This window comes from Lissotriton helveticus, chromosome 5_1 (genome assembly GCF_964261635.1).
Source record: "Lissotriton helveticus chromosome 5_1, aLisHel1.1, whole genome shotgun sequence".
NCBI classification, from domain to species: Eukaryota; Metazoa; Chordata; class Amphibia; order Caudata; family Salamandridae; genus Lissotriton; species Lissotriton helveticus.
Window position 1 is genome coordinate 231368488 of NC_136065.1, and position 7745 is coordinate 231376232.

General features: G+C 43.5%; 1 protein-coding gene across 1 annotated transcript in view; it reads left to right on the top strand.

The window, feature by feature from the left end:
- Positions 1-6791, top strand: part of LOC144753071 (lipocalin-like) — a 42193-nt gene extending 35402 nt beyond the window's left edge. Inside the window, exon 7 of the mRNA XM_078640861.1 lies at positions 6602-6791. The gene's annotated coding sequence lies outside the window, so the exon portion shown is untranslated. The remainder of the gene's footprint in view (positions 1-6601) is intronic.
- Positions 6792-7745: the final 954 nt, after the last annotated feature.

The following is a 7745-nucleotide window of genomic DNA, read 5'->3' on the forward strand; positions in this document are numbered from 1 at the left end:
CATTAACATTTCCTTGTGAGAAGGGCGTCCCACCTTATCAACTACAGTTCTATAAACAGGACCTCTGGTCGGGATTCTAACAACCTTGTGACATAGCATACCTATAAATTGTCCAGGCACAGCATGTTAGTGGGGGTCGATATCATTTAAAAGCAGGGGGTCTGTGTGGTGGGTGGGTGTGTGGCTCTGTGTGGTTCTGTGTGTGTGCGGGTGCAAATGCAATAGAAAACGCATTTGCGAGAGATTAAGCTATTGGCATTGTAAATGACAATGCCATTTATTTATCTGTTTTCAAAAACAACACATAAATAAAACGTTTGTCATTTACAATGCCAATAGCTCTAACTTTTGCAAAGGCGAAACCGTTGCATTGTAAATGCTTGTTGAGAACTGTAGGAACCCCTCCAGGTGTTGACTTCGGTATCCTGCAGGTGAGCTTTGTGTCGGCACGTGTGAGTTGATTGTCCCTTCCAGTCACAATACCTTATCTGAACTAAGTACCAACTAATGACCCCATGGCATTGTCAAAAGCAGGCATGAAGCCACACAGACTGTACATTTCACCTGGGTGGACTGGGCTGCCCAACATGAGGGCATTGATTTCATGGTATCACAAAATTATGAATCAAATGTGGACTTACAAAAACATGATATCAATTGTGGATCAAGGTTCTGAAAAGTGAATCGGAGTGATTGGAGCACATGGTCATGAAGAGAAAAAGTCAGTATTGAACAGTGGCGATTGGTGGCAAATGTCATTGGGAGGCGCAAAAAATATACACATAACATCTACACATCTATACACATAACACATAAACAATAATATACACATTAACATAAATAGACAAAAAAATCATTTACATTACACTACCCCCCCACTGTTCTGCAGTACGTCCTCGTTGTTGTGCAGCATGTCCTCCAGGCGTGAAGCCTACAACCAACTCTCTCATCCAATCAAGACGCTGTTCTGAAGCATCTTGATTGGTTTGTAGCGAGCTAGCTCTACGCTCCAAATGGCACTGTAGGCCTGTGTTGCTCTCCAACCCATCTGTCTAAGACAGCCGGGTTTGAGAGGCTTGTATTGTGCATGTCAGTTTGGCCGTAGCAAGGTAGCCGATCAAACCAACATGCACAATGCAAACTTAAGTGACCACTCCTCACTGCTGCCAATGATTGGCAGCAGTGACGCACGGCCTGCCCTTGCACTCCTTTTGCTGGCAGAAGGAGTCAAAGACAAAATGGTAAACCAATCATTTTATTACCATTTCATTTATGATGCTTTCTGCCCACTAGTGTTGGGGGTTATCTCTCCTCCGCTCCCACAGAGGACCCTGCGCTGGTATTGAGGTGCATTGGCCACATTGGTGTCAACTCTTTTATGCTGGTACAAAGTCATGACACCGGTGTCAAAGTGTTAATATGAGATGTATTTGCACTAGAAACTAGACCTGAAGTAACACAAAGTAGCATTTTGCACTAATTTGCGTCAAGAGTATGTCCCTTAAGTGGCAGGTGATCATTACCATACAACCACCCATGGTTTTTAGTGCAAAGTTCTGTCTACTGACATTTGTACGTAGCGCTTTGTAGCAGAGTATTCACCAACTTGAGGCAGGTGCAACGTTGAAGTTTCCTTTTTTCAAAATTTGCCTAACTTTGCATTTGTAGTATACTGTAGAGCACATTTGCAAATTGAGAAAAGTTTTAAACTATGTCTGAGCATAGTATTTTGAACTGGATGGACTCCCTTCCAGTATAAAACGTATGCTAGACACTTTGTTGCAAAAGTGGTAGGCAGCGAGAGAGTGCGCCAGTGCAGGCGATGACTGTAACAGTGCCATATCTTGGTGAATGTGACACTATTCTCCTCCCTTCCCTTCACGCAACACAGTGGCGCAACTTTGGTTGCTCCTCTGCATTGCTTCAAAAAATAGCAATTTTGGCCCTTCACTTGTAGCATGTGTACACGGAAGAGAATGCCTTAGCCTTGGATAGGATAAGAGACCATGGGGCACATGTATTACCGTTTTTAGCCATCGCAAATTTAAATTTGGGGCGCTTGTGACAGATAAAAGGGGTTGTAGCATGTATCAATCCTATTTTAAGAGTCACAATACTTTTACTGACTCACAAAATAGGGTTTGCAAGTCGCTATTAGGAAGGGACGCCCTTAGCAAGACCCTTCCCATTAGCGAGTCTCAAGTCCATGTACAATTGTTTTGTGACCGGAATGAGGTCGTAAAAGAAACACAGTTTACCACTTACTTCAAGTAGTTGGTAAGCCAGTAGCAAACAGAAAGGGGGAACCCATCCCCTTTGCGACTGGTAGTGAAAACGTTTGCTAAGAGCAGGCAGTGGTTTCACGGACCACTGCCTACTCATAAAAAATAAAACAGAAATGTTTCATTTTTCTTTTTCAAATGCATCCCGTTTTCCTTTAAGGAAAACGTGTTGCATTTGGAAAAAACCAGCTTTATTTAAAAATAAGTCAAAGACTTGATAGTCTGCTGACTCCAGCAGGCCACCATCCCTGTGATTGCTGGCCATTCCCAATGCGTTGCACATTGCGACTTGCCTCTTGAATATTAATGAGGCAGGTCGCTTGTGACCCATCTGGGAATTGCAAACGGATTCTGAGACACTGTTTCACATTTCATTTTGCTACTTGCAAATTGTGAGTCGCTAAACATCGCAATTTGCAAGTCACCAAATGAAATGGTCATACATGGGACCCCATATGGTATGTAATGCTATTTTATTGGTTTTGGTATGATACAGAGACTTCCATTAGTATGTCCTTATAGCGCTGTTGCCTGGGGGTGCTCAATTTCTGTGTGTATGTTACTGGTATTGGGTGGTGCTCAGTCTTTGGTAGTGCCATATTCAATGGGCAGTGTGTGAGTGTTTGATGTTTAGTGTCTGAGTAGTCTGCTGTGGGTCTTTTTTGCTTACGTCATTCTTTGCTTGCCCATTGCCTCGAGAATATGGATAGCCTAGGCCTGGTGTTATTGGCTGTAAGAAATCTTTGAGATGTGCATTGAGGTATTCTTCCTAATTATTTTGAATGTTTGTATGTGATGTTTCATGGTTGTGAGTGTTTTGCATTTCTTCTATTCAGTTTATCTTTCTAATGTAGACTTAGACAGAATGTCAACATAGCATTGTGTGTTTACATTGTTCAGCATGCTCACAGAAGGTAATGCCCATTAATGCAGACTTGATCATAACTTAGGCAGCCTTTCATTTTTTTGGCCGGGAAGTAGAGTGCAATAGCGGCTCCTCCGCTAAGGCAGAGGAGCGTCACCCCAATGCTGGGCAGCAGCGAAATAAAGGAAAAATAAAATGATAATAACTCAAGGTTATTATCATTTTATTTTGTACTGCTGCGGCAGCTTTGCAGGTTGGGGCGGGGCTTCTCTGACACAGGAGCAGGGGGAGTGGTGAGCATACTTTGCAAGTGCGCATGACTGTTTGGCCGGTCGTCTGGGGCCGACCAAACATTCATACTCACTTAGCATGTTCTCCACTCAGGCTGTATTACAACCTGGTAGGAGAACAAGCCCAGGCTTCCATTCCCTGGCTGAGCTACGAATCGCAGTGCTCAGACCAATCACAACGCTGCATTACAGCATTGTGATTGGCTTAGGGAGCCTGGGTGTGCTTCATGTTCAGTTCTGGCGGTGCAGTGGGATGATGAGAGGCTTGGGGGTACCGTAAGTTTTTTTATTATTAATATTTTTATCCTCCTTAACCCCCACCCCCTTGCTCCGCCACCCCGATCAGTGCTGGCCGTGACTGGTAGGGTGTAAGATAGAACATTCTTAATGCACGGTTCGGCGTAGTGATGGCTACTGTCACATTGTCTTACATTGCTATCCAAGACGTTTTAGGAAGAATATTGTTCACATAAATACTTCATATTATAGAGAAGACGCTTTTTGAACCTAAGAGGCAGATATGGGGCTTGGGAGGGTGAATCATACAGAGTATCTTAATGGAAACTAAAGTCCTCCAAATATGCTTATCATTGCATCACCTTAGCCCTGTGCGGAGTCCATTAATTGATTCTTCCCATTTTTATTGAACAAGCTTACTGCTAGGCTTTGCTGCCTTCAACCAGGGATTCAATACACTTGAGCAATGGCACATATTGGTTGGGGAGGGACAATAACTAATACACATCATGCATGCATCTCTGAATGCACCTGTTAATAGGGTGGCTTTAACTTTTTGTAATTCTCTGTGTTTGCATCCATTTCAGGGAGAATCCTGGTCAATATCGAGATCAGAGATTACTTGGCAATAAGGGAGGCACGTATGAGTTATAGGGTCGATGGGCACGTATTGAGTTTGATGGCTAATCTTGGCTCGCCCTGATGGCTAGTCCTCACTGTGAACACTACTGTAGCTGTTGTCTGGAACAGCACACCATATCCCTTGGGGGTTGCGGGTTATGATGTTGGACAAACTAGTTGCTACCTCTGACTACTGCTAAATTGGGTCATTGGAAAAAGTCCCTTAAATACATTGAACATTATGAAATGAAAATCATTTTTTATATAATTTGCTACTGCCCGACAGTGTCTAGACACTACCTGCAGCAGGAGTAGAGAAAAACAGGGTTACGGAAATAGTGAAAAGAAATCCTAGAAGGGAAGCTAAGGAGGAACTATTGATTAAAAAGCCATGGGGCATATTTACAAGGGCTTTGGAGATAAACATATCGCCCTATTTACAAGTGGGTGCTAACATGCATAATTGCATGTTAGCACCCTTTTTCCCAACGACTCCCTTTGTATCTCTAATGAATGGTTTTCGCCAAAAACTAACGTCTGCTAAAGTCCAGACTTACCTACGCTTTACATAGGGGGTGGATTATGCTGATGCGACCACAGGGTCGTATCAGCAAGGTTATCGCCGTTTTGCAGGGAACATCGCTGGAAAACCTGCGATGTTCCCTGCAAAACGGCGATAACTTCGTTATCTCTGGAATTTTTATCACCCTGGAGAAACACGTTGTTAATAACGCGCTACCAGGGCGATACATTCCAGAGATAGCCTGCGATAAAAAAATTATCGCTAAGCACGGGCAGCGATAATTATCGCTGCCCGTTGATAATATGCCCCGATAACTTTAAGGCTTTCCTGAAAGTGAGAAGGCTCGGACAATTCTTCAAGTGGAAAGGGAGAAAGTTCCATCTTTTGGCTGTTCAGTGAATTAAACTTCTGCCTCTCAATGAGCTCTCTTAGCCTTGGGAATTATCACATTCTAGGCCAAAGAGGACCAAAGGGTTCAAGACAGGTGGTACCAGTTGAACTTCTGTATAAAATAATCTGAACCTAGGCCATTCAAGGCTTTAAAAAGCAATGCAAAGTGATTTAAAATCAATGCGTTCCTAATGGGTAGCCAATGGAGCTGAGCCAGAGTTTGAAAGCCTGAGTGATTTGGGGATCCTGAGTAGGGCTGGGCGTAGTTTGCGATGTAGTGCTTTGCGAAGCTACGCGAAGTGCACTTCACACTATGCGAGCTACACATAGCACTACGTGAACTGCGTAGTTGCATGTTCGCACTGTGCAAGATGCCGTTTTCAATGATTGCACAGTGCGGACAAGCATCCGGCACTGTGCAATCATTGAAAACGGCATCTTGCACAGTGCGAGCTGTAGTTTTCTGCCGCTCGAGGAGATTTTTCCTCGATCGGCAGCTTTCTCAACGCGGACTGGTAGTTTCTCATTGCGAGCAGTCGCGCGGATACGCGACCACTCGCAATGAGAAAACAGACCTCCCCGCGTTGAGAATCTCGCAGGGAGGTTTATTTTCCATGATCGCGATCGGCACCTTGATGTTGCTGATGTCGAACGAGGAAAAAGTCTCGCCAGGATGTCATTTTGCTTGCTCGCGGTCGCCAACTTGACATTTAGGACCGCGAGCAAGCAAAAAATGACTGCTGCACTACACTACGCTATGCGTGTTCAGCTCGCGTAGTGCGAAGTTGCGCAAACCTCGCAAACTAAGCGAGCGTAGCGTAGTGCTTCGTCCAGGCCCAATCCTGAGTAACCTACGTGCCACAGTATTTTGCAGGACTTGTAGTTTATTCGTAAGTCTCTGCTGCAGGTTAATATATAATGCATTGCAGTAATCCAAATTTGAGAGCACTAGCGCTGTGACTACCAGCTTCTGCATATCTTGCGGAATTAAGGGAAAAATCTTCCTATGGATTTTAAGGACAAAGAAAGATGAAGAGGCCATACGATAGATGTGCTTATCAAATGTTAATTTTTCATCAAAGGTGAGGCCCGCGTTTTTGGCTTTTGAGACTGCAGTATATACATTTCCTAGCTCTTGGAGCCACCAAGTTGTAGACCAGACAGATGAATTGTTGCCCAGCAAGAGCATTTAGTTTTAAACAATTGTTGGACATCCAATTGCTAATCTCCAACATACAGCTTTTAAATCTGCTTGCTGCATCCTTTAAAATTATGAGTTTTTAAGAGCGATCAAATTCTGCTAATAGACAGTTGTTGGAAGATGAAGTATCAAACACGCGAGAGGGACAGGTTGGATGTGTTCACTAATCTTCATTTCCTGTTTCTTTTTTAGGAAACCAGGTAATACCGGATATCTCTATACCAAGAAGTCCAACCAGGTTCAAGAGTTACTAAAGTTGCAACTCTGCTGTGTAGAAACCATTAGAACTGCAGAAGTGCCTACACTTGTCCATCAGGAGATCGCAGAAGGATTCCTTTCTTGCATTGCTTTTATTGAATAAAATTGTGAAAGAGAAACAATACTTACCTGTGGGTTTTTGTTGTGCTTTGAAATGTGTAGACCAATATGTAGCTTCTCCTATGAATTATGGTTTTAGCTCTGTTAGTAAAGATGGGATACGCGTCTAGGGTAGCCGGTAATCCCGTCTCAAAAATGTAGGGACTAAGCTAGGTCTGTGAATGAATGTTGATGGTAAGTGGAGGGAGGTTAACTAAATCTAAGCTGTGCATTTCGCCTTCAGAAAGAACCAAAGTAAGTTGGAGCTAGCCAAACAGCCTTCTGTTGGTCAGATTGTCTTCTACTCAGACACTGGAGCATAGTAAACTTAATGTAAGCAGCCTGTCAATGACCCAGAAAGACACACAACTGAACACTGGCAGTCCTCTTTAGGGGGGGGGGTAGTAGCATCCAGTACCACGTATATCAGTCATGCTCTGGTTTTCGTGATATTCTTTTTTATCGTTTTATGACATTATTTTTAAGATGTGGTTTGTGGAAGGAACGTTGCACAAAATGCCCAAGTGAATCTATCTAATCTCTCTTATGTATCTGATTTAATCTATCTATCTGATTTAATCTACCTATCTATCCTCATTCAAGAGGCCAAGGGGCAGGCGGAGGTTACTGGGCCACAACTATGGGGGTTGAATAATTTTACCTGTCCTAGGCCTGCCCTACTGTGGCTTTGCAAACTGGTCCTAGTACAACCATTTCTACTCTTGACTTTTCAGTGATAGTGAGGTGAGCAGTCATAGGCTTTTCAGGGAGGTTACTGTGGGGATTACTCAGTCTCAAGAATCAATACCACTCCCCCTTGCCCCCTTCCAACAGTACAATAAATCAATTTCGGCCCAGTGCTTCTCTTTGTAGAACAGACAAGTACTTTGTTACACACATATATATAGAAAACCACTACACAATCAATTATAGTTGAATACCAGATTCTCTAGAGCTGGGCTTGGTGCTTGTTGGGGCC